At 43.1% G+C, this 27,226-nt stretch overlaps 1 long non-coding RNA gene and 1 other non-coding gene across 2 annotated transcripts; one reads left to right on the forward strand and one right to left on the reverse strand.

Annotated features, from left to right (window-relative positions):
* On the reverse strand, positions 1-27,189 carry LOC139439895 (uncharacterized). Its single transcript, XR_011649999.1, has 2 exons — positions 27,013-27,189; positions 1-19,074 (listed from the first exon to the last, which is right to left on the reverse strand). It is a non-coding gene; the product is annotated as an uncharacterized lncRNA (long non-coding RNA).
* On the forward strand, positions 24,251-24,357 carry LOC131280337 (U6 spliceosomal RNA). The gene has a single exon (XR_009187823.1). It is a non-coding gene; the product is annotated as a U6 spliceosomal RNA (small nuclear RNA).
* Positions 27,190-27,226: the final 37 nt, after the last annotated feature.

The following is a 27,226-nucleotide window of genomic DNA, read 5'->3' on the forward strand; positions in this document are numbered from 1 at the left end:
TCTGGTACGCAAGTCCGGTTTATTGCGGAAGGGAACATAGCTTTATAGGGTTAGGGACTGCGTGGAGGGATTTGATAGGTGCGGGCGGGTACTGCTTCCTGATAGGTGATTGTAAGCGGTTGCTAGGCAGAGGGCTGGCGGAGAGGTTTGGAATAGGGGAGGGGAAAGGGGGAGTGAGAGCTGGCCGGATGTTGGGCTAGGCGGGAGATTAAAAGGGGGAGGGCAGCGCCGGCCAGCCGTTAGCAGCAAAGGCCTAGTCAGGCATGGTCACCTTATCTAGGCCCAGTGGGCAGAGGCGGTATCACTTCTTGCTGCACCGTTTGCTACTGTGGCAAGCCGGGCGCCCTTCCTCCCACATTTCCCCCTTTGTTTTTATTAAGCTCCTCCGAAAAGCTTGATTTGAGGAGGGAGGGGGACTGTGCCTGTCTTAGGTCGGGATTGCGCCCAGCCGGGCAATGCCCGTGCCACACAGGTGGCCAGTCTTACCCGTCATGGGGAAGCGCGGCAGCAAAAGGCCGTGTCCCTGCCTTAGGTTGACTGGCGGGCCGATCCCGTTGCCCGTCATTGGCTAACCAGTCCAGCGCCTCGATGGAATGTTGGCGGCCTTAGATAAACAGGGCGGGGGAGGGGAAAGGGTAAGGGTAAGGGGTTAGGATGGGCGGTGAGAAGGGGTAGGGGCAGGGGGGCTGGGGCTTGGGTGCGTTGAGAGGCGGCTGGCCATTTGGGGAGGACAGCAATTAATGGAGACTCCTGGTGCGTCTTCGTCGGTGGTGTGGATTCGCTGGTACCGGACCTGGATGGGCTTACTAAGGACAGAGTTAACTTGATTTTTGACAAGCTGGACAATTCGCCTGATGATCCAGGGTCCTAGGGCTAATAGGAGGACAAGGGTGAGGAGCAGGCCTAGAAAGGGGAGAAAGTAAGAAAGGATTCCATTGGGCAGCCCCCAAGAGAAAGACCATCCGGCTTCACGTTCCTGCTTTCTCTTGCGGAGGCCCTCCCTAACTTGTGCGAGGTTATCTCGAATGAGGCCAGAGTGGTTAGCATAGAAGCAGCATTTTTCTCCTAACGCTGCTCAGAGCCCCCCTCTTTTAGGAGGAGGAGGTCTAGGTCCCTGTGGTTTTGGAGAACGACCTCGGACAGGGAGTTGAGAGATGTTTCAAGGTGGGCCATGGAAGTCTCAAGGTGGGCGATGTCTGCATCGACAGCTTGCCCAAGGGTTGAAAAGGAGTTATCTTGGAGGCTGAGAGCTGCAGCTCCAGTGGCTGCGCCGGCAAGACCTAGAAGGGTGGCAATTGTGATGGCGGTGGATGCATTCTACTATAGCCTGCCCCTGGGGGTTGTATGGAATGCCGAAGTGGTGAGTAATGTTGTAGAGCTGGAGAAATGCAGCGAATGAGGAGCTGCAATACCTAGGCCTATTATCGGTTTTAACATCCCAAGGAACCCCGATGAATAAGATGGCTTGCCGCAATGCTTTAATGCAATGCTTGGCTGTTTCCCCCGGTAAGGGGACAGTGTAGCAAAGGTGAGAAAAGGTGTTGACTGTGACATGGACATACTTGAGGCGCCCAAATGATGGCACATGGGTGACGTCTATTTGCCATCGGGAGTTTGGCTTGAGGCCGCGGGGGTTGACCCCTTGTGGCTGCAACGGTCCAAGCGGCAAGAAGGGGGCGCATGTTTTACAGGCACGCACCAAATGCTTGCACGTTTCCTTGGGGAGGCCCGGCAAAAGACGTTGAAGTGAGGCTGCTGAAAAGAGGAACTTAGAATGGAGAAGTTTGGCTTGATTGACCAAGTCTCCGACAGTGGCTATTGTATGGGTGGAGACGGCTTGGTTGGCAACAGAGTTACCCGCGGCTAGAGGCCCGGGCAGCCCTGAATGGCTGCGAATATGAGAAATGTACTATGGCTGTGTGCGGAGCTTGAGCTCTCGCTGCAAGGCATGGAGTGCTTGATCAATGGGTGTGTCACGTGGAAAGAAAACAGCGTGGGCAATAACTGAACAAACTTGCAGGGCGTACTATCAGTGAAGATGTTGACGGGCTCATTGCCGTGGTGTTGGAAGGCAGTGAGGATGGCTAGTAGCTCGCCCACCTGAACGGATCTGGGATGGGTTTGGCAGTAAACGGTTGGCAAGTCACGGCTGGGAGAGTAGGCAATATAAGTAAACTTGGTCTTAGAGGCGTCCGTGAAGACAGTAGTGGAGTTGGAGAGAGGCTTGGAGCCAGGGAAAGGGTGGTATAGTGGGGAGAGGGGGAGCCTTGTGAGGCCCTGGAGCAACTTGTGTGTGGGGGGGTAATGGCAGTTAAAGGTCCCGTGGAAGATTTCTAGAAGAATTTGAGCACAGGGGTTTTCGGAGAAAAGGGCAGTGGTGTGCTTGTCAGTAAGGCATACATATTCAGAATCAGAGACAATATTCAAGGACTCTTAAAACATTTGTAAAACTTTAATGATGGCTCAAAGCTCTGTGCATTGAGCAGATGAATAAGGAGTTGGCTAAACCTGTTCTTTTTGGAAAGTAACACATGCTGTTTTTTTTTTTTATGCTGCTTTTTCATTACTATTACTATCAGTAAATACTGTACAAGATGGTTGGGCTATGCACATAGCCTTGAAAAGCACTGCAAAAGTTTATTGTTGGGTTCTTTACAGATAAAGGAATGCAGTTGGCTTGATTTGTGTAAGACACTAAAGAGAGTCTCAGCAAGTTTTAAAACAAAGTGATAGCAATACAGCTGGACTTTAACTTTTTGCAACAAACTAGCAGTATTTGGGATTGCTGCATACTAGTGTTGTTACTTTAATCTATGGTAAGGGGTTGTTTTTGTGACATATACTCTTTTATAATAATTAAAACTATAATTAACCATATTGTACTTTTCTTTAATGTTATGCTGAAATATTGGTAACTTTATACACTTTTAAACATTCATAGAAACCTTTTATCCATACGACTTTAATTAATAGAGGGTTTAAGGGAAGAAAAAGTTGTTAATTTTATAACACTGTAAAACACCTTTATTTAGCTTATAACATATTAAATGAACTTAATTATTACTTTAATTTTTCTTTCAAGGTAAAAGAACAAATCTCTTATAATTAGTTTGGAACAAAAGGCCACTGTTCAGGATTAGGTCTTGAGAAAGCAGTTTTGAACGTTATGTTCCTTTAAGAGATAAAGCTTTCTTTCTTGGAACACCGAGGAAAGGAAACAATAAGCACAAGAAACATTAGATAGACTTTCTTTGTATACTGACTGAGGATAAGAACTTTTATCAAAACAGATTAATGGTGAGAGGCCTTGAGAAAGAACAAAAATTTTCAACTTTGCATCAGCATACTACCCGACACCAAAGCTTGTAAAATTTTATAGATAGACCCATTAAATTTTATTTAACTTTAACTGTAAAAATTCTTTGTCCATTAATCTTCTGCAGTTTTAGCATTCACTCAGGTTTCATCCTATACTCTACTTTTTCCAATAGTCAATTATTTTATTTCAGGACAAAATTATTTTCTGTTTCCTTAATAATAAAAACACATTCCATATAGCCTACATCAAAGTTATCAAGCAAACCTCTTATAACAATACTGTGAACATTAAACAAGCTTGTTGAAATAATGAACTTTTCTTTAAATACTTAGTAGCATGCAATATTGGCCATTTGTATAGAGCTCTTTTATAAATTTTTATTAATTTATATTTACCATCCGGAGGTATCAAAATATACACTGACATTGAACGAACAGACAAACACAGAACAATCACAACACAGTAACAGAAACATACAGTTTACAATTAATTCATAATTCTTAGTTTCTTAGTATAGCTGCTTTTAAATCCTCTGTTATATAGCACATTTTAGATTGTACCTTTCAAGATTTTCTCTGGAACCCATGCTGCCTGCAACACGAAAGCCTGTGCTCGGAAACATTCCTATCAGTTATCAGCAATCAGCTAAAAAACTTGAGAAGCAGTTAGGCAGACCATTAGCACACATTTTTGGATAATTACTGTAAGACTATACTGAGACTTGAAGTTCAGGAGTAAACTATTGATTTAAAACTGAAAATTCCTTTTTAAACCTTGATAAAATTTTTGTACTAATTTTAATATCTTGGTTAAAGAAGTCCAATTAGAATTAGCATGGAAATAAAACAGAACATAAATGTTGCCACGTTTTTCTCTCATACCAGTGGATTAATTATATCAGCCTTCACTAGCCCAGAGATACATTGTCATGTAGATAGTAGGGAGCTCAAAGAGTTGTGAAAGGGGGTGGGCGTTTGCTGGAACAGAGTTGATTGCCTTATAAGCTTGTGTGGATTTTCGGGCTTGTGGCTGGCCTTGTTGATAGGCAGGGCCAATTTCAGGTAGGTATCAGGGTCCGAGAGATTGGCAGTAGAAAGCCAGGGGTTGAAGGGGACCAGTAGATCCCAGTAAGCCTGGAGTTGCCTGCCCGAAACTTTACATTGGTGGCAGGCTAGTAGGCCAGCAAGCGCTCTGACTTGCGGCGCTTGGCGGGAAGATAGACGCCCGCCCATTTTTCTGCCGGGGGCCGATAACGGGGGTCCTTACCTTGAGAGCGTGGCGAAGGGGTGGGAGCAAGGTCCCACGGGGGTGAGGCAGCGGTCACGTCGGACCGGACTTGAACTGCCCCACGTTGGGCGCCAGTTGCGGCTGGGGCGGCTTGCACCCCGACGCTGACGGGGGGGTTTGGAGGGGTCAGCTGGCTGCAAAGGCGTCTGAGGCTGCGGCAGACAGCCTCAGAGGGGCTCTCAGGCGTGGAGGACGCGCGGCGAGGGGAGAAAGAATGCCGCGGAGACCAGGTCTGGTACGCAAGTCCGGTTTATTGCGGAAGGGAACATAGCTTTATAGGGTTAGGGACTGCGTGGAGGGATTTGATAGGTGCGGGCGGGTACTGCTTCCTGATAGGTGATTGTAAGCGGTTGCTAGGCAGAGGGCTGGCGGAGAGGTTTGGAATAGGGGAGGGGAAAGGGGGAGTGAGAGCTGGCCGGATGTTGGGCTAGGCGGGAGATTAAAAGGGGGAGGGCAGCGCCGGCCAGCCGTTAGCAGCAAAGGCCTAGTCAGGCATGGTCACCTTATCTAGGCCCAGTGGGCAGAGGCGGTATCACTTCTTGCTGCACCGTTTGCTACTGTGGCAAGCCGGGCGCCCTTCCTCCCACACTCAACTCCACCAACGAAACCTGCGTGCTCGCAATCATACTCCCCCGGGTTTTCTATCATACAAATGACCAATTCTTTGATTCCTGGCAGCACTATCTTCTTCCAGTCCATGTGCAGAAAAGAGAAATCATTACCGCCATTACTATCGCCTCTCTTCTAGGTCTTGCAGGAGCTGGCACCGGAATTGCAGCCTTAACCACTCACAGCACCGCTTTCTCATCTCTCAGGGCAGCCGTTGACGAGGATGTTGCCCGTCTCAAAACATCCGTCCGCCACCTAGAAAAATCGCTTAACTCCCTATCCGAAGTGGTTCTTCAAAATCGTAAGGGGTTAGACCTCCTCCTCCTCAAAGAGGGAGGCCTCTGTGCCACTCTCGGCGAGGAGTGCTGTTTCTATGCTAACTACTCTGGTCTCATTCAGGACAATCTGGCCCAAGTCAGGGCCGGCCTGGAAAAGCGAAAAAGGGAGAGAGAATCCCAAGGAGGCTTCTCCTGGGGATTCAATGGCATCCTCCCCTACATCCTCCCTTTCGTAGGCCCCCTAATTATTGTCCTCTTCGTACTGGCAGTCGGACCATGGGCTATTAGAAGGATCATCCAACTCGCCAAGGATCAGGCTAATGCAATTTTTAGCACATACGTACAGGTCAGCTATCAGCGACTCGCCACTGCCGAGGACACCCCCCCCCACTTCATCTTCTCGGCCTCCTCCTACCCGACCTCTTCCTGCTCACTCTTCCCACAGGTGCCCCAAGTCTTCTGTAACCGCGGCCCCCCATGCCGCCATCGCTCTCAAGCAGCTCCAGCCCCGCTAAACGGCCCGCAACCCGCTTTCCCCGGCCCGCGGCCTGCTTTCTAGCATCCAATAACGTCTCTACTTTTGCCTCCCCATACTTCTGCGGAGCTTCATCCTGTCTCGACCTCACTCCTCTTCTCAGCCATCCAAAGCGTCCTTTCTCGTCCCCCGCCCCCCTCCTTTTTGTTTGCTTGAACCCCCATTGCGTTGCAGATTGGGCCGCCCCATGTCGGCCCGCCCCGTTAACATCGGCCTCTCTCGCGCCCGTGGAGACTTTGGCCTTCTTGTTGTCCTTGCCTATGTCTCCACTACTCCCGACGCTGCCGCCACCACCGCCGCTGGTGCCCTGACGCGACTTGTCCTCACAGCTGTGATCCTCCAGACCATCACACAGTCTGCCTCTACCGCTCGTCGCCGCCAAGAAGAGATCAACTACCTGTAATGCGCTGTCATCCTGGACTTTTAACAGCAGATGGACCTTATAGCTGCTGAGATCAACGAGAATTGGACATTGGCCACCGTTGTTTGCAACGGCAAGATACCGCCCCCCAAATTGTACATTTATATCCCCGTCATACTCACCTCCCTCTTCAGCCCTGCTTCCCTCATTGCTTACTGCCTCTTGGGCCTCAGCTACTTGTTGCTGCTGCCATCCTGGCCCTTATTTGAAAAGAAGGGGGAAATGCGGTCACCCCTCGGGCTGAAGTGTGGGTTGCTGGCCCGGCGGGGGAGCGGCCGTGGTAGGCCTAATTCCAAGCTGCTGCCCCCATAATAGGGTGGCTGGTCGGACTCACCGCCATCCCTGAAGGGAGCTCAGCATGGGCGCAGAGTGCCCTCGGGTCTCCCCTTCTCGGTGGCCATGATTCCGCGGCCGCCCCTCCTCCCGGATAGCGCCACACGATGCCTTATGAGGCAACACCCTTCTTCTTCTTTCTCCCTGCGCAGGCGCAGGGTGGAAAACTCCAGTCTGCCCTTTCCCCCACCCCAACAGCAGCAACAGCCAGGTGCAAGGCGGGAAACTCAAGTCTGCCCTCTACCCCAGCAACAGCAGCCACCAATCACTAAACCCTGCCACTTCCCCCAGCAACAGCAACAGCCAATCCCTAACCACCACCCCTCCCCCATCCAGTACCTCCCACTGACCTTTCTCCGGCAACCAATCGGAGCAGGGCGTGGCTTCGACCAATCAGCCTTCCCCAGCCCCTATAAAACTGTTGCCTCTCCCTCAATAAAGTGGACTTGCGTGTTTACCTTGTCTCCGCGGTAGTTCTTCTGCCGTGCGCCCTCCAGTCCTGAGAGCCCCTGACAAGGGCCTGGCCTCCCTTGTCCCCAGTTCGTCGCCTGCTTCTCCAGGCGACCCCTTCGTCGCCGGCTTCGCCGGGCGACCCCGTCAGCCGAACCGCGCAACCCCTGTGAGACCGACCCCTCGTCCCAAGTGGGACCGGCCCCTCGTCCCAAGCTGGACCGACCCCTCGTCCGCAGCCAGACCCCACCTCTAGCGACCGAGCAAACCGTCACAACTTCCATGGTTTCTGAAGAGAAATCTAAGACTTATAGGGCATCCCTTGTGTGTGATGATGTTTCTCCCTTGCTGCTCTCAGAATTTTCTCTTTGAGTTTGGTATTCTGAGTAGCATGTGTCTTGGAGTAGGTCTATTCAGATTTATTCTGATTGAGGTATGCTGCACATCTTGGACATGTAAGTTTACTTCTTTCATGAGAGTTGGGAAATTTACAGCCATTATTTTCTCACATCCACTTTTTGCCCCTTTTCCTTTCTCCTCTCACTTTGGAACTCCCATGACATGTATTTTCCTCCATTTTGTGTTATTCAACTCCCTGAGTCCCTGCTCATTTTTTCCCATTATTTTCTCTTTCTTCTTTCTCAATTCCACCTGTTCTTTTACAGCACTTATACTCTTTCTTTCTCATTCCCTCCTTCCCCAATAGCTCCCTCGTCTGTTTGCTTGTTTGTGTGTGTGTGTGCATTGTTTGTGCTCATTGTCTGCTTGCCGTTTTTTCTTTAGGAGGCACCACAAACCAAACCTGGGACCTCCTGTGTTTGAGGCAGGCACTGAACTGCTTGAATCACATCCACTCCCTGCTCTTTTGCTTTTGCTCATTGTCTGCTCATTGTTTTTGCCTGTTGTCTACTTATTGTTTTTGCTCCTCGTCTCCTTGTTGCTTTTGCTCAAGGTCTGCTCATTGTTTGTTTTCTTTAGGAGGCACTGGAAACAAAACCTGGGAACTCCCATGTGAGAGACAGGTGCTCAAATGCTTGAGCCAAAACTGCATCCCTTCCTTTCTCATTTTGAGTCTCCTATTGTATGCCTCTAATATAGTTTTTATCTCAACTATCAGGTCTTTCATTCCATGAGCTCTGTTACTTTTCTATCAGGTTTTCAAATTCTTCTTAGTGCTCACTCAGTGTCTTCTTGATATCCTTTATCTATTTAGCCATGTTGTCTTTCAACTCATTAATTTGATTTTGGAAATTTATATGAATCTTTTGATTAGTTGTCTCAAATCCTGTGTCTCATCTGGGGCTTTGGTATATTCCCTTGGGCCATTTCTTCCATTTTCTTCAAATGTCTTGTAACTTTTTTGCTGATGTCTAAGCATCTGATTATGACAGTAAGTTTACTTAGATGCTCAATTTCTCTCTTTTGTAGGGATTTAGTGGCAGGAGGCTGTGGGCTCCTGCTGTTCTTTAATTCTTGGTTCAATCTTGGTTCTCGGTCTTTAGGGCTGTCCTTGTTAGTTGCTCAAATCTGGACCATGGACCCAGTAATGGATTGCAGACCCATTTTCAAAGGCCTTGGGAAGGGAGGCTTAAAGGCCAGAAAATGCCTTCTTAGTTTCCTCACATGCACTTTCTTGTTGGCCAGCAGACAGTGCTCTTTGGTAGTGCTCCCAGTTCAAAGACTGCTTGGAGTATGTTCACTGCAACAAGCATCGGATCAATGTGATAGAGGACACTGCCTGGAGGCTGAGAGACTTGTAATTCAAACTCTACAGAGATTGTTCTCCAACCTTTGCTGGCAGCTCCCTATCTTTTCTTGGGTGGGTAGAGAGAGTGACTGAGAGGGTCAGATCTCTTTAGTCCCATGCAGGGTTCCAAAGCAAACAATGGTGTGGCCTCACCCAGTCTGGAAGGGCTGGCTCTTTACAGCAGACCAAATTTGTGGTTTAAAAGCTGTCAGCCTTAGGCTGTGTCCTTCTCTGGGGGAGCAGATCCTTGTGGCCCTGTTTGTAGCCATATGCCTGAGGCTAGAGACTTCAAAATTGTCTATAGGGTGGGGGAAGGCACTGGCAGCTGCAGCTGCAGCTGCAGCTTTTAGCTCAGTTTTGGCATTCTTTTCCTTTGCCCCTCTCTTTTCTGGGAGGTTTCCAGCCTACCCTATTGTCCTAAACCCTAGAAAAAAATTTTCCAGGCCTTTTCTGTCTGTTCTGTAGCTATTTTTCTGGGAGAGGAGAGAGTCATATATCTTTTTAGTTTGCCATCTTCCCAAAGTCCCATATTCATTCTTTTGCAAATGGATTTCCAGTTGTCCCAGTATAATTCATTGAAGAGAATATTCTTTCCCCATTCAATGGACTTGGCACACTTGTTGAAAGTCAACTTGCCATGATGTGTGGACCTTACTCTGGACTCTTAGTTCTATTCCACTGGTCTATGTCTATCCTTATGCCAGTATCATACTGTTTATATATTGTAGTTTTGTAGTAAGTTTTTTTTTTTTTTTAAAGATTTATTTATTTATTTAATTTCCCCCCCCTCCCCTGGTTGTCTGTTCTTGGTGTCTATTTGCTGCGTCTTGTTTCTTTGTCCGCTTCTGTTGTCATCAGCGGCACAGAAGTGTGGGCGGCGCCATTCCTGGGCAGGCTGCTCTCTCTTTTTCACGCTGGGCGGCTTTCCTCACGGGCGCACTCCTTGCGCGTGGGGCTCCCCCACGCGGGGGACACCCTTGCGTGGCGCGGCACTCCTTGCGCACATCAGCACTGCGCATGGCCAGCTCCACACGGGTCAAGGAGGCCCGGGGTTTGAACCGCGGACCTCCCATATGGTAGACGGACGCCCTAACCACTGGGCCAAAGTCCGTTTCCTGTAGTAAGTTGTCCCCTGCTCCCACCCTGCTCTACGCTTCCCTATACTTTACCCGACTGTTCTTCGTAACCTCTCTGTATTATGGCCCTTCTCAGCAGCAGCTTATGCTGCTGCCTCCCTCCGCCCCTCCTCCCAGCCACTGTTATCTTCCCCCTCCCAGCCGATCGCTGTTCTCCCCGCCTCATTTCAACCGCCCTCATCCCGTATCCGCCCCGGCACAACCTCCGAAACAACCCCCTCTGCCATCAATGGCTTACGCCCTAAACCGCAGGTCTGCCCTTGCCTCTGCAGCCAATCCCCAGCTGCCCCGTGGACATGCCCCTCCCACAACCTCCCCGCCTCCACGAGACTATAAAACCCCATGTACTTCCCTAATAAAATCAGACCTGCGTATAGACCTCGTCTCCGTGGTTCTTCTTCCATCGAACCGCACGTCCCCACCAAGCCTTGAGCCGCCCGCTGCTGCCCCAGTCCGGCCGTGGGCTCGGCCCGACTCCCGGCAGCGACCCGCCCGCGCGGCAGCGACCCGCCCGCGGTACCGCAGCAGCGGCCACAGTAAGTTTTGAAATCAGGAAGTGTGAGTCCTCAAGTTTTTTTTTTTCCAAGATTGTTTTGGCTAAATGGGCCTCCTTGCAATTATGTATGATTTTGAGGATCAGCTTTTCTATTTCTGAAAAAAAAAAGAAAAGCCTGCTGGAATGTTGATAGGGACTCCCTTGAATTTATACATTGCTTTAGGAAGAATTGACATCTTAACAATATTCAGTTTTCCAATCCCTAAATATGTGATGCCTTTATTTAGGTGTTCTTTTTTATTTTTTTTTATCACACACCGTGCCCCCCCCCCCATTGTTTACACTTGCTGCTGCTCTTCTCTTTAGGCATCATCAGGAACCAAACCTGGGACCTCCCATGTGGAAGAGAAGCCCTCAATTGCTTGAGCCACCTCAGCTCCCTGGTTTGTCATATCTCTCATTGCCTTTCTATTTTGTGTCTCTTTGTTGTGTTATCTTGTAGTGTCAGCCTGCCTTCTCCAGGAGTCCCTGGAAACGAACCCAGGGCCTCCCATATGGTAAGCAGGAGCTCAATTGCTTGAACCACATCCGCTTCCCTAGGTGTTTTTTTCAGCAATGTTTTATAGTTTTCACTGTACAAGTCCTTCATATTCTTGATTAAATTAATTCCTAGGTATTTTATTCTTTTAGATGCTATTGTAAATAGAGTTGTTTCCTTGATTTCCTTTCCAGATTTTTCATTATTGGTGGAGTTACTCAGATAACTTCTGCATGTTTACCTTGCATCCAGCAACTTTGCTTCATTTGTTCATTAGTTCTAGTAGCTTTCTTTTGGATTTGTGGGATTTTCTATATATAGGATCATGTTATTTGTGAAATTGGAAACATCTAATTTGGATTTTAAAAATTTCTTTCTCTTTCCTGATTGCTCTAGCTAGCTCTTCCTATACAAATTGAGTAACAGTGCTGATAATTGGCATTCTTCTTTTGTTCCTGATCCTAGGAGGAAAGTGTTCAGTCTTTCACTATTGACTGTATTTGCTGTGGGTTTGTCATAAATGCTTTTATTGTTTGAGAACATTCCTTTTATTAATTATTTTATTCTTTGGATGCTGGAGACAAACATCTTTATTAAAGATATTACCAAAAACTTGGCAAACGTTTCAAAACAGATTTGTAAACATAATGCTTCCCTTTTCAACTGGCAGAACTTTGAAAACACAATACAGTAAGACAACACAACTTGAATGAAATTTAGTCCAAAATCCTTACATTTCTGACTACATAACTTATGTTCCCACATGATAAAATGCTTGATAGTTTAAATCAAAGTCAACAGATACACCCTGTGAAATGAAAGTCTGTGCTATTTGATGAATCACAATATGGTATAGTTAAATATATCTGCTCTTTTTTATATTCCTGGTACCCAGGGTGAAAAAAAATTTATATATATATTTTATGTAGGTAATAGCTTCTTCACATATCTCTCTTCAAAAAATACCTATAGTGGTATATAATAGGTTACCTACATGTTTAATTTTACAATTTTGCCCCAAAACTATAGATCTGTTTCATCATATCAATTTTTCCCAATATTAATAAAGCTGACAAACTGTTGAAATGGAAATGCTTTTGTCTTTCAAGAATGTTCCCTTTTATTCCCTAAGTTTACTGAGTTTTTTTTAAAATCCCCTCCTTGCAGCTTGCTTGCTGTCTGCTGTGTCCATTCGCTGTGCGTTCTTCTGTGTGTATTTTATTTTTATTTATTCCTCCCCCCCCCCTTGCAGCTGGCTTGTTGTCTGTTCTCTGTATCCATTTGCTGCATGCTCTTCTGTGTTTTTACTTGTCTCCCTTTTTGTTGTGCTGCCTTGATGAGTCAGCTCTCTGCAGCGCTTGCAGGTTGGCAGCACTCCACATGCGGGTGAGCCTGCCTTCACAAGGAGGCCTGGGGCACGATGTGTTTTTATCATGAAAAGATGTTGGAGTTTGGCAAGTGTCTTTTCTACATCAATTGAGAGGATGTGTCTTTTTCCTTCATAAAATTAATGTGGAGTACTACATTGATTTATTTTCTTATTTTGAACTACCTTTGCATTCTGGAAAAAATCCTCCTTGGTTGTGGTGTGTAATCCTTTTAACATACTGTTGGATTTGTTTTGCTAGTATTTTGTTGAGGATTTCTGCACCTACATTCATAAGTGATATTGGTCTAAAAATTTCTTTTCCTGTGCTGACTTTATCTGGCTTTGGTATTGGGGTAATTCTGGCCTTATACAATGAGTTAGGGAGTAATCCCTCATCATCATCTTTTTTTTTTTTTTTTTTTTTTTAAGAGTTTTAGAAGGATAGTGTTAAATCTTCTTTAAATGTTTGATAGAATTCAGCAGTGAATCCATCTGGTCCGGACTTTCTTTGTTGGGAGGTTTTTGTTACTGATTCAGTCTCTTTCGTTGTTATAGATCTGTAGAGATTTCTATTTCTTCTCATGTAAGAATAGGTATTTTGTATGAATTTTTCCATTTCTTCTAAGTTTTCTCATTTGTAAATACCACTTATACACTTGATCTTGGCCAAAAGGCTGAGAAGTGATTGATATCACTTATAATCCTTTTTATTTCTGTAATGCCAGTACTAATGATGTCCCCACTTTTATTCCTGATTTTAGTTATTTGTGTGATCTCTTTTTTCTATGCCAGTCTGGCTAAAGGTTTGATTTTATTGACCTTTTCAAGAAACCAACTTTTAGTTTTGTTGATTCTCCTTGTTTTGCTATTATCTATTTCATTTATCCTTCTTCTGATCTTTACTCTTTCTTTCCTGCTACTATATTTGGGTTTACTTTGCTCTTCTTGTTCTTTAGTTTCTTTGGATGTGAAGTTAGATTATTGATGTGTGATTTTTTTTTTAATGTATGCATTTACAGATATAAATTTGCCTCTGAGTATTGTCTTTACTGCACTTCATGTTTTGGTATGCTGTATTTTTGTTTCATTTGTCTTAAGATATTTCCTAATTTCCCTTGTGATTTCTTCTTTAACTTAATGGCTGTTTATTTATTTATTTTTTTTAAAAAAAGATTTATTTATTTATTTAATTTCCCCCCTTCCCCTGGTTGTCTGTTCTTGGTGTCTATTTGCTGCGTCTTGTTTCTTTGTCCGCTTCTGTTGTCATCAGCGGCACGGGAAGTGTGGGTGGCGCCATTCCTGGGCAGGCTGCTCTTTCTTTTCACGCTGGGCGGCTTTTCCTCACGGGCGCACTCCTTGCGCGTGGGGCTCCCCCACGCGGGGGACACCCTTGCGTGGCACGGCACTCCTTGCGCGCATCAGCACTGCGCATGGCCAGCTCCACACGGGTCAAGGAGGCCCGGGGTTTGAACCGCGGACCTCCCATATGGTAGACAGATGCCCTAACCACTGGGCCAAAGTCCGTTTCCCCTTAATGGCTGTTTAAAAGTATGTTATTTAATTTGTATGTATTTGTAAATTCTCCAGTTTTTCTTTTGTTATTGATTTCTAGCTTTACTTGATTGTGGTCTGGGAAGATACTTTGCATGGTTTGGTATTTTAACATTTATTAAAATTTGATATGTGGCCTAATATATGGTCTATCCTGGGAAATATTCCACGTAAACTTGAGAAGAAATGTGTATTCCATTGTTGTTGAGTAGTGTGTTCTATACCTGTCCATTAGGTCTAATTTGTTAATAGTGTTACACCATCTATTTCTTTGTTAAGCATCTATCTAGATGTTTTATCTGTTATTGAGAGTGGTATGTTGAAATTCTTTTCCCTTTAATTCTGTCAATTTTTCCTTCATATATTTTGGGGCTCTTTTTTGAGATACATATATGTTTATAATCATTATATGTTCTTGCTGGAAGGAAACTTTCATCAATATATAATATCCTTTGTTGCTTGTAATCTTTTTTCACTTAAAGTCTATTTTTTTCTGAGAATAATATAACTACTCTCTTTCCTTGATTACTGTTTGCATGCATATCTTTTTCACATCATTTTACTTTAAGCCTATTTGTGTCTTCGTACCTAAAGTGAGTCTCTTGTGGACAGCATATAGATGGGTCATACTTTTTCATCTATTCTGCCAATCTATGCCTTTAAATAGGGGAGTTTAATCCATTGACTTTTAAGGTAACTGAGAAGAAACCATTTACTTCTGCCATTTAGCTGTTTTCTGTATGTCTATGTTTTTTGTTCCTCAGTTACTCTATTACCACCTTTTTTCCAATTTAGTTGCTTTTTTGTAGTGTACTATTTTGAATCCCTTCTTTCCTTTTCTTTATATTTTTAAATTATTTTCTTAGTGCTTACTTTTGTAAATACAATGAACATCTTAGACTAATTTAGACTAGTACCAACCTAGTCAGTAACATAAATCTCCCTACTCTTATATATCTCTGTCCCTCTCCCATTACATTGTTATTGTCTCAGATTAAATGTTTATACATTGTCTGGCCATTGACATAAATTTATAATGTTAATTTACACATTTTTCTGCTAAGTCATATCCAGGGGAAACAGTTACAGATCCAGAACAAAACAGTTACAGGCCAAAAAGTTCAATATATTTACCTATGTAGTGAGTGACCTTCATTAATGTTCTTTACTTGTCCTTATGGCTTTGAGTTACTGCATGGTGTCCTTTTATTTCAACCTGAAGAACTCTCTTTACCTTTTCTTGTAGGGCAGATCTTCTGGTAATGAACTATTTTCAGTTGTTTATCTGTAAATGTCTTACTTTCTCTTTCATTTTTCAAAGATAATTTTGACAGATATAGAACTCTTCATTGATAGTTTTGGTTTTTTCCCCCCCCTTTCTCTAAGGACTTTAAATATGCCATCACACTGTCTTCTGGCTTCCATGATTTCTGATGAGAAATCTGCTGTTAATTTTATTGGGGATCCCTTGTATGTGAGAAGTTGCTTTTCTTTTGCTGCTTTCAAAATCCTCTCTTTATCTTCGGATTTTTACAATTTTGTTATAATGTGTCTTGATATAGATCCCTTAGGGTCGATCCTGTTTTGAGTTGTTGCACGTCATGAATGTGTACATTCTTATCTTTCATCAGATTTGGTAAATTTTTGGCCATTATTTTTCAAATACTTTTTCTGCCCCCTCTCTCATCCTTTTGGTACACCAAAGATGTGTATGTTAGTTTGCTTGATTTGTCCCATATGTCCCTCAGACTCTGTTTATTTTTCTTCATTACTTTTTTCTGCACCTTACACTGGATAATTCTTAATATCTTATCAAGTTTGCTGATCTTTCTTCAGCTTGTTCAAGTATGCTGTTGAACCTAATGAGTTTTTCATACCAATTACTGAACTTTGCAGTTGCAAAATTTGTTTGGTTCCTTTTTTTTAAATTGAAATATATCACTCATACATAAACATACATAAACAATAAATGCATAATAGTTGTGAACTTACAAAACAAACATATATAACATCAAACATATATAACATGTCACCCTACCACCAATAACTTGCATTGTTTTTAAACCTTTTTAATGACTAAAGAGCACTGTCGAAATATTACTACTAAACAAAGTATTTTCACCAACCAATTCAATCAATTATTATTATCTTTATATCATTTATATATGAACATACATAAACAATTAAGTGTATAGTAAAAGTTGTGATCTTACAAAGCAAACATGCGTAACATCGTACAGGGGTACATTACACTCTCCACCAACACCTTGCGTTGTCATGAGATGTTTGTTACAAACTATGGAAGAACACTGTCAAAATCTTACTACTAATCATAGTTCTTATCTTACATTTGGTGTGTTTTTTCCCCAACCCACCCTATTATTATTTTTTAAATATATTTTTTATGACACAAGTTGTAAACAAATAAAACAATCATGCACATGTGCAGAATTCCCAAACACCCTTCCATCAACACACCACAATGTGGTGTGTCATTTGCTACAGATAAAATAATATCATCTGATTATTGCCATGTCCATAGCATACATTTGGCTCACTTTTTCCATACTGCCTCAGTATCAACACAGTACATCTTTTCCATAGATGCAAAAATATTCTATTATTACTACTAATCACAATCCACAGGTCACTCCAGTTGTATTTTTCCCACGCTTCACCACATTCCCAACACCCTGCAATAGTGATATACATTTGTTCTAGCTCACAAAGGACACTCTTGCATCTGTACCATCAACCACAATCCTCAGCCACCTCTTGGTTTACTGTGCTATCCAGTTCCTAGATTTTTCTCAACTATTCTGTCAATTGGCATCTACATAACTAGATGACCATTTTCAATCACATCCCCATTTAAAAACTAGCTCACTGTGTGTTACCATCCACTCTATACATTTCCACACTAATACAGTAAAGCTAATAAAACTTCTATATACATTAAACATCAGTAGTCCACTCAGTCCTTCTCTTATCTCCGTTAAGAATCCACCACCTACCACCAGGTCTTTAAGATATTTTCTAATAATTTCTTCTAGAAGTTTTATGGTTCTTGCTTTCATTTTTAGTTTTTGGATAAGGTGTGAGATAGGGGTCCTCTTTCCTGCTTTCAGCTATGGATGTTCAATTCTTTCAGCACCATTTGTTGAATGGTTTGTTTTGCCTGAGTTGTGCAAGTTTGACAGGCTAGTCAAAAATCACTTGACCATACCTGTAAGGGTCTGTTTCTGAACCATAAATTTGGTTCCATTGGTCTATTGTGTCTGTCTTTAGGCCAGTACCATGTTGTTTTTACCACTATAGGTAAGTATTATGATTTAAAGTCTGGAGATGAGGGTTCACTTTTCCCTTTTATGATGTTTATGGCTTTCAGGAATCCTTACCCCTTCCAAATAAATTTAATGATCACGTTTTCAATTTTTTCTTTAATGCTGGTGTTATTTTTATTGGGATTGCATTAAATCTGTATATCAATTTGAGTAGAATTGACATCTTAATGATACTTAGTCTTCCAATCCATGAGCATGGAATGTTCTTCCAGTTATTTAGGGCTTTCTTGATTTGTTTTAACATTGAGTTGCAGTTTCCTGAATACAAATGCTTTACATCATTGGTTAAGTTTATTCCTGACAAATATATTTTGAGTTTTATCTGTCATATTTTATTTCCACCACTCTTTTAACACTTTTAGTTACTTTTATTGATATAATCTTCATTTCTACACTCTCTTCCAGGCCTTCCTCTCCTGTCTTTTCTTTTCGGGCTCTAGCACACCCTTTAGTATTTCCTGAAATTCTGGTCTCTTGCTTAGAAATTCTCTGTTTCTGTTTATCTGTAAATACTCTCATTTCACCTTCATTTTGAAAGTCTTGCTGGATATAAGATTCTTGGCTGGAAGTTTCTCTCTTGTCGTATCTTAAATATATCAGACCACTGTCTTCTTCCATGGTTTCTGGTGAGAAATCAGCACTTAATCTTATTGAGTATCCCTTATGTGTTACACATTGCTTTTCTCTTGCTGCTCTCAGAATTCTCTTTGTCTTTGGCCTTTGACATTCTGATGAGTATATGTCTTGGAGTTGGTCTATTTGGATTTTTTTTGGATGGGAGTACAGTGTGCTTCTTGGACATGGATATCTATGTCCTTCAATAGGGTTGGGAAATTTTCTACCATTATTTCTTTAAATATTCCTTCTCCCCCTTTCTCTTCTCTTCTCCTTCTGGGACACCCATGACACGTATGTTTGCACACCTTTTGCTGTCATTTAGTTCCCTGAGTCCTTGTTCAATTTTTTCCATTCTTTTCTTCACCTCTTCTTTTGTATGTTCACTTTCAGAGACCATTTCTAATTCCAGCTGTGGAGCAGCTCCCGAGGTGCCTTGTGCTTCCAGTGGAGGATGGGCACCAGCCTTTGTGGTGTGGAGCCTCTACTTACGAGTCTTCTCTGCAGACGGGCAGTCTTTTCCTTCCACTCCCCCAAGGATGTTGCAGGATGCTTTTCTGGTCTCCTGGAGCCCCCAAATAGGTGCTTCAGATAGCTCCAGAGAGTTCTGGCTGTTTGCTAGCTGCCCTGTAGCAGGAGCTGAATCTAGGAGCTCCTTACTCCACTGCCATCTTGTTTGTTCTGTTTGGTTTCTTTTTTATTATTTCCATCTTTTTATTTAGTTTAATTTTTTTCTAATTTCTTTCAGTTCTTATTATATGGATTTCTATTAAGATAGTTGGCTTAAAGTCTTTGACTAAATGTTCCAATGTATGAACTTCCCCGGGGATGGTTTCTCGCAAAAAATTCTTTGTGTGCTTTGAAATTTCTTTTGTTGCTTAACATTCTGACTATTAAGTTGTAAATCTGGAAATCTAGTTCTTCTCTGTAATTGCAAATGTTCTTGCTAAGTCATCTTGTTGTTGTTGTTGAGAGTTGGAGCTGTCAATTTGTAACTTTTCTAAATTATTTTTGTTCCCAACAGAATGAAAAGTGTCGAGAATAAACTAAAAAAAAAAAAAAAAAAAGGTATGCCTCTTTAAGAATCTTAAGAATTCTCTGCCATTTTTCCCTAAGGGAAGTTGGAATTAGGATTGCATTCAAATCTGCCCCCCCACACACACCCTGCACTAAGGTAGCCGATCCATAGCAGTGAACAGCTATCAGACTATACCACCCCAAGTTATGGAACACTAGTCTTTTTTTTTAATATTTATTTTATTTAATTCTCCCCCCTCCCCCCTTTGTCTGCTCTCTGTGTCCATTTGATGTGTTTTCTTTTGTGTCTGCTTGTATTCTCATTAGGTGCTCTAGGAACTGATCCTGGGACCTTCCAGAGTGGGAAAGAAGTGATTACTCTCTTGTGCCACCTCAACTCCCTCTTCTGCTATGTCTTATTTTCTCTCCTCTGTGTCTATTTTTGAGTCATCTTGCTGTGCCAGCTTTCTGCATTGGCCAGCACTCCTATGCAGAGTGGCTTTCCCACGCTGGGCGGCATTCCCACGCAAGGCAGCACTCCTGCATGGGCTGGCACTCTGTGTGGGCCAGCTTGCTCTCACCAGGCTGCCCTGGGCATCAAAGCCCGGACCTCCTATATGGTAGATGGGAACCCAGTTGGTTGAGCCACATCCATTTCCCCAGAACTAGGTTCTTATAGCCCTCCCTGGCACGAGCAAGTTGCACCAAATTGCAGTTCCCACCACTGCCTGTTCTGTGATTGGGGGGTGACGGATGGTAGCTGTAGCATGTATGGTAAAATTCACCAGTACTTATTGCAATTTACCAGCCTCTTCCTCCAGCTCTTCCCTGGATGCTGCCCCATGTTGCAATAGACTCCAGAATTTAAAATAGTCGATTCAGACAGTTCCTGCCAGTTCAAGAGTTGTTTTTGGTAAGCAGACTGATTCCTGGAGCTTCCTACTCTTCCATCTTCCCACAATCCTCTCCTATAGTTGTTTTTTGCTGCATAACAGAACACACCCAAATTAATGGCATAAAACCACCACCATCTGTTTAAGTCATGATTCTATTTGGGCTAGGCTCAGTTGGGTGGTTCTTCTTGACTGGACTCACTAATGTGTCTGTGGTCACCAAGTCACCTAGTCAGCTCTGTTCCCAGGGTCTGGCTGATTTTGGCTGGAACGATGTGGGTGACTAGCAAGCTATCCCATGTTTGTTCAGGTGGTAGATTCATAAACTTCAAAGAAGTAGAGCAGAAGCATGCATGTATTCTGAGATATAGGCTTGGAACTGGCATAACATCACTTGTGCTCTACTTTCTTGGCCAAATCAGGCGAGAAGGCCAGGAGGATGGAGAAAAACTCCATCTCTTGATTCAAAGAGCAGCCAAGTAAGTCACATTGCAAGGGCATGGACATAGGGAGAGGAAGAAATTGTGGTATTTTTGCAATCTACCAGAGGTTATAAGACAGAGTAAGAGCGGAAAGCCACTCATCTCCTTTCAAGAGAAAATCATCACTTGGAAAGTTCCTTTTTTTTTTTTTTTTTTACTTTTAAAAAAAATATTTTTATTTTTAAAAGATATTTAGACTACATAAATGTTCCATAAAAAAAAAATGAGGGAATCTCATATGCCCCACTCCCTACACCTCCCACTTTCCCCCACATTAACAACTTCTTTCGTAAGTGTGCTACATTCATTGCAATAGATGAACACATTTTGGAACATTGCTACTAATCATGGATTATGCTTTACATTGTAGTTTACACTCTCTCCCACTCAATTCTGAAGGCTATGGCAGGATATACAATGACCTATATCTGTCATAGCAATGCCACTCAGGTCAATTCCAACTCCTGAAACTGTCCCCATATTACACTTCTTTTTTTTTTTTTTTTTTTTTTTTTTTTAAAGATTTATTTATTTATTTAATTTCCCCCCTCCCCTGGTTGTCTGTTCTTGGTGTCTGTTTGCTGCGTCTTGTTTCTTTGTCTGCTTCTGTTGTCGTCAACGGCATGGGAAGTGTGGGCGGCGCCATTCCTGGGCAGGCTGCTCTTTCTTTTCACGCTGGGCGGCTTTCCTCACGGGCGCACTCCTTGCGCGTTGGGCTCCCCCACGCGGGGGACACCCCTGCGTGGCAGGGCACTCCTTGCGCGCATCAGCACTGCGCATGGCCAGCTCCACACGGGTCAAGGAGGCCCGGGGTTTGAACCGCGGACCTCCCATATGGTAGACGGACGCCCTAACCACTGGGCCAAAGTCCGTTTCCCCATATTACACTTCTTTGTACCTCTCCCTGACTTCAGCACCTCCAGTGGACAATATCTCCACATCAATGATATAATTTTTTCCATTGCTAGAATCACAATAAGTCTATAGTAGAATACCAGTAAGTCCACTCTACTTTATTACCCAATCATTAGGATTCTGGGATGGTGAGGCACACTCCACCTCTAATTGAGGGGGGTATTTAGTCCCATACGACTGATGGATGGTACTCTCTTGCTTGCAGTTGTAGATTCTCTTGGTTCCTTGGTGTGGTGGTTGTCCATCCTCACCTCCTTGTTAGTTGTCCTGGGTGAGTTCAATGAACTGGAGAGGTGTTGCAACTCTGCTGAGGTGTAGGACCCAGCTGGCACATGGACTGTCCAGAGATTCAAGTCTCTTGGAAGTACACCTACTAACACTGGCACCAACTATGAGTTCAAATAAAGGCATGTGTAGAGAAGTCATATCTGGTCCAACTCTGTCACATCAGGGAGTAAAAACACCAAAGTAGGGCCCACTGGCGAGGCACCAGCCACTGGAACTATCTGCCATAACCCTAGGACCTGGGTGTCTCCAGAGTCCTCAGGAACCCCACTATTTGGGGCAGTCTGTACTTTGGCAATTTATGAGATCCTGCTGAGACGTGCATAAAAGGGTTACCTCAGGGAAGATCTTCTGACTCATTTTGAAGTCTCTTAGCCATATAAACTCATTTGTCTTTACCTTTCCCCCCCTTTATTCAAGGTCTTTTTCCAGTTGCATCACCAGCTGGTGTTTGGGAGTAATCCCTGGGAGTGATGTGCCGTGCTGGGGGGAATGCAAAGCATTTATATGCTGAGCTTGGCTCAGAGAGAGGCCACATTTGAGCAACAGGGAGGATGTCAGGAGGTAACTCTTAGGCACATTTCAACACTAGGCTATGTAGCAACTTCAAGGACAAAGGCTCATAAGGACAGCTGTAAATATCAAGGGCCCACCAATAGACACTAGTCATTGCCCCTGTGCTAGGTGATTGTTGCTGTTCCATTACAGAATGTGGCAGAGCTCCCCAGGATGGGAATTCAATATTCTTTCAGTTGTGTGAATCTCTACCCACTGTGGCAATGCCCCATGAACACCTGAACACATTTATATAGCTTATATGTAGGCCCAGGTGAACTTCCTCCCATGTATCCCCTATCACTGACACCCCACACCAACGATCCTCCTCTGTTATAGTTGTACCTCTTCTGTGATTCAAAACTTCCTTAAAAATGAAGCCCAGAATATTGCCAAAAACAATTATCAGGAAAATGAAATATAATAATGATTTAGAAAAACTGAAACTAAAATAAAGTCTAAAAAAATTGGGGTATTAAAAAATGTCAAAATTTTTTTTGACGTGTTGCCTTTCATCACTGTAATATCTGTTGTCCTGCATGTACAGTGGCATTTTCTTCCATTTCTTGATCAGTGTCTCACTTTTTTAACCTTTTTACATGTGGATGGTACATTTGTTACAACTGGTATACAAATATCGAAACATAGCTACTAACTTTGATCAATGGTTCATATTATGGTTAACATTTTAGACCACTTTTATAAATTTTTGATGAAATTTAACATGGTCTGTATCCATCATTGCAAGATCATGTAGAACACTTCCATTGCCCCCCTAACTACCCAAACTTCCATCTATTCTATTCTTCCCTCCCCCTCCCCTTGGAGCCTACAGCAACGACCAGTCTTCACTTCTTGAAGGACAAGATTCATAGATACTTGCAACAATGCTGAGGGCTTGACAAACTAGTCTGACGTCCCCTACTAGGAATTGCCCATGCTGTGGAGAGACACCCTACTCTCTGTCTGAGAATACCAGACCTCCCCAGGATGGGAGTCCAACTCCTTTCCATTGCAAAATAATCACTTGCACATTTTCCAAAAGACTGCTCCAAGGATGCCCTGTCCCAAATGCACCCCCCATCAACACCCTAAACCAGTAACCCTTCCTTGTCATATCAATGGGAGCTTTTTCAACATTGTAGTTTCAACCACCTACCTGCCGATCCCATGCTCACTTGCTCCCTCCCCTAGTCCTCCCCCCAGGTCCATGGACTGTCCAACCCATCCTCCCACTCTACCCCCATCAAATTTGCATGCCCAACCCAATGTATCACTACCCCCGTCATATACCTTCACTGCACAACTCCTCATTTCCACCTTATCATAGATTTCACCTGTATGGGCATTGGCTCACAACCTTCTTCTCCCTTTCTATTTTTTATAAACCTATGTTCCAGACTCTAGCTCTCAGGGTCAGTTTGATTTGCTTAATTCATATCAGAGAGATCACGTAATATTTGTCAGAAGAATAATTTTCAAGGGCAGAGGAAATGAAATAACTTTTCTCTCTCGATATCAGAATTCAGTGCCCTCTTTCTAGAAGGGTGGGGACCTAAAGCCCCTCAAAATGAAATAAATCATCTAGGCTAGTCAATGGAGAAGCCATAACCAGAATTCAGAATTCCTGGTTCTATGATAAATAATTCAACTATGATGTGTTTTTTTTTAAAGCAACTTTATTGAGATATAATTCAAAGGCCATAATATTCATCCATTTAAAGTGTACAACTTGGGAGGCAGACTTGGCCCAGTGGTTAGGGTATCTGCCTACCACATGGGAGGTCCGCGGTTCAAGCCCCAGGCCTCCCTGACCCGTGTGGAGCTGGCCCACATGCAGTGCTGATGTGTGCAGGGAGTGCCGTGCCACGCAGGTGTGTCCCCCGTGTAGGGGAGCCCCACGCGCAATGAGTGCGCCCCGTAAAGAGAGCCACCCAGCGTGAAAGAAAGTTCAGCCTGCCAGGAATGGCGCCACACACATGGAGAGCTGACGTAGCAAGATGACACAACAAAAAAAGAAACACAGATTTCCATGCCACTGACAACAACAGAAGTGGACAAAGAAGAACACGCAGGTGCTCGCTTTGGCAGCACATATACTAAAATTGGAACGATACAGAGAAGATTAGCATGGCCCCTGCGCAAGGATGACACGCAAATTCGTGAAGCGTTCCATATTTTTGGATGTGTCATGATGATGGGAACGAGTGTTGTTGGGGGGGGGGAGAGGGGGGATGGGGGGGTGGGGTTGAATGGGACCTCACATATATATTTTTAATGTAATATTATTACAAAGTCAATAAAAAATAAAAAAAATTAAAAAAAAAAAAAAAAAAAAAAAAGAAGAACACGCAGCAAATGGACACAGAGAACAGACAATTGGGGGGGGTGGGGAAGGGAGAGAAATTAAAAAAAAAAATAAACTGTACAACTCAGTGTTTTTGGTATATTCACAAAATTGTGCAATTATCACCACTAATTCCAGAACATTTTCCTCACCTCCAAAATAAACTCTTTACCCATCAGCAGTCACCCCAAATCCTTCCTCCCCCTAGCACATGGCAACCACTCATCTACTTTCTTCCTCTATGCATTTGCCTACTCTGAATATTTCACATAACTGGAATATGATTTGTTCTTACTCCATTGAATCATAGTCTGAAAGCTGGAAGATACCTTTGAGGTGCTAGGCCAATTTTCCTAAATTATCCATGAATCTCAACAAGATAATAAATAGATTCCAGCATTGGTTAAAATATCAATTTGAGTGGGGGATTTTACTTTATTTCCAGTCAGTCTATTTTTATTTCAGACAGCTCTAATTATGGGAAAAAATTTTCTTCCTGAAATGTTTTTCTGTTTCTTCCACACATTGTATCTAACTCTGTTCTCTGAAATTTTAAAGAACTATTTTATGAAGAAATGATATAGAATATCTTATGGATATAATATAGAATTGGAATAGAAGACTGACTTTCATAATATGGAGAAAGGGTACTTAAATTCATTGCCTCTGTTTTTTTGTCTAATCTAGAACTAGACAGTTCACCAGCAGAACAAGGAAAAAGTTTAAATTCCATAACAAAAATTGGGATAAATTATTACACAGCAACTGGAGTTTATAAAACATTCCTAAGCTAACCAGCTCCCAATATTTTATATAAGGTTCCTTTGTAAGAGAAGGAATGACTGATTGTTGGTTGGGACATGGAAGGATTCCTGAAAAAAAAAATTGAGCCAATAGGTGGGATGAGTATTAAATACCCAAGTAAATATTCCATGTGGATATGATAAATTGCTTAAGGACACAAAAGTTGAAAAGGAGAAGTTGCTCAAATAACCAAAAGTATGGCTACAACACAAAGTAGGTATGGTAAAAAACATGGAAAATTAGTCAGGAAAAGTAATGCTAAATGCTAACATTTATTGAGCTATGTTCTGTGCACTAACTAACCAAGCATACTGCAGGTAAGAACCCTCCTAAGAACCTTATGAGATAGGTACTATTATTACCCCACTTTACAGATGGGGAAAAAATGAGACTCAGGAGTATTTAGGTTAAGCAGCCTAAGTTTATATAGCTAATGAACGGCAGAGATGAGCTCTGTGAGGCTGCCCTTCATGAAGTGACCTTATCATGAGTGACCTTTTTATTCTGAAAGAACTGGGATTTCTTAAGTAGAAATGTGGAGACAAGGGTAGAAAGATCCTCTTCCAAATTTCATTTTTGGCTTGGCTATCTCAAAGGAGTATTTGAGATAAGATAGGTAGTCAGTTTATGGAGCCAAAATAGAGGCCAGTGGACTGTGCATTATATATTCTGATCCTCCATATATAATCTGGAGTTCAGAGTATGGACTTGCTATGGTTGATGGTCTAAGATAAATTATTTCAAGTTGGGCAGAGACCCTCTGCAAGGGGGTATCCTACCAAGGGTTAAAGGACCTGAAGTTCTGAAAAGGAGCAATTAATATTCAATGCCACTGCTTTGGTTATAGTTTTGTGTTTCCCATGAACCTTTTCTATAAATGGATAAAAAAAATACGATATTTTGCAGTAAAATTCCCATTAATTAAACACTTATTATTTGCCAGGCATTATTCTAAGTGTTTCATATATATTGACTCATTTAATTATCACAACTACCCCAGGATATTGGGACAATTATTTATTCTTAATTTTACAAGTGGGAACACAGAAACACAAAGATGTTACAAAACTTGCACAGAGTTATATAGCAAATAAGTAGGGTGAAGCTGGAAAGAGCTACAACAAACTCCTCAACAGATACAAAATGGTCAAAAATTAGTACTTCTGGGGAGTGGATGTGGCTCAATTCATAAGGCCTCCACCTACCATATGGAAGGACCTGGGTTTGACCCCCAGGGCCTCCTGTTGAAAAAGAAGAGAAAGCATGCCTGTGCAGTGAGCCAATGCCTGTACAAGTGAGTCACACAGCAAGATGATGATGCAACAAAAGAGAGACAAGGGGAGAGTCAAGGTGAAGGGCAACGGAGACCAGGAACTGAGGTGGCACAATTGACAGAGAACCTCTCTCCACATCAGGAATCTCCAGGATCAAAATCCTGGTGAATCCTAGAGGAGAGAAAATGAGAAAACAGAGAAGACAAAACAGACAGAAAAAACAACAACAAAAAACCAGCAGGGCAAAGGAGGTGAAGGGGGGAAATTTTTTTTTTTAATTAGTACTTTCGAGATAGCGTAGCAGAAAGAACCCGGATCTGGTGGGCGCCTGAATTGAGGCTGTGTAAAGACTGCTGCTTCTCACTCTGAGTCTCAATTTTCTCATCTATAAATTGGAGATTATAATACTTACCTTATATGCTTGTTGTAAGGATCTAGGGAGGTGATGATTGTGAAGATGCACCGTATATAATCTCTAAAATGTTACGCATTAATTCTCTCTTAGCATTGTACTCCCAAACCTGAGATCCGGACTAGGCGGTTACTGGAAACTGGCTACCACTCCCACCACGCAAACTCTCCTGGCTCCACTTCCGGGACGCCCGCGCAGGGCCCGCCGGGACTTG

The sequence above is a fragment of the Dasypus novemcinctus genome, chromosome 10 (assembly GCF_030445035.2).
Source record: "Dasypus novemcinctus isolate mDasNov1 chromosome 10, mDasNov1.1.hap2, whole genome shotgun sequence".
NCBI classification, from domain to species: domain Eukaryota; kingdom Metazoa; phylum Chordata; class Mammalia; order Cingulata; family Dasypodidae; genus Dasypus; species Dasypus novemcinctus.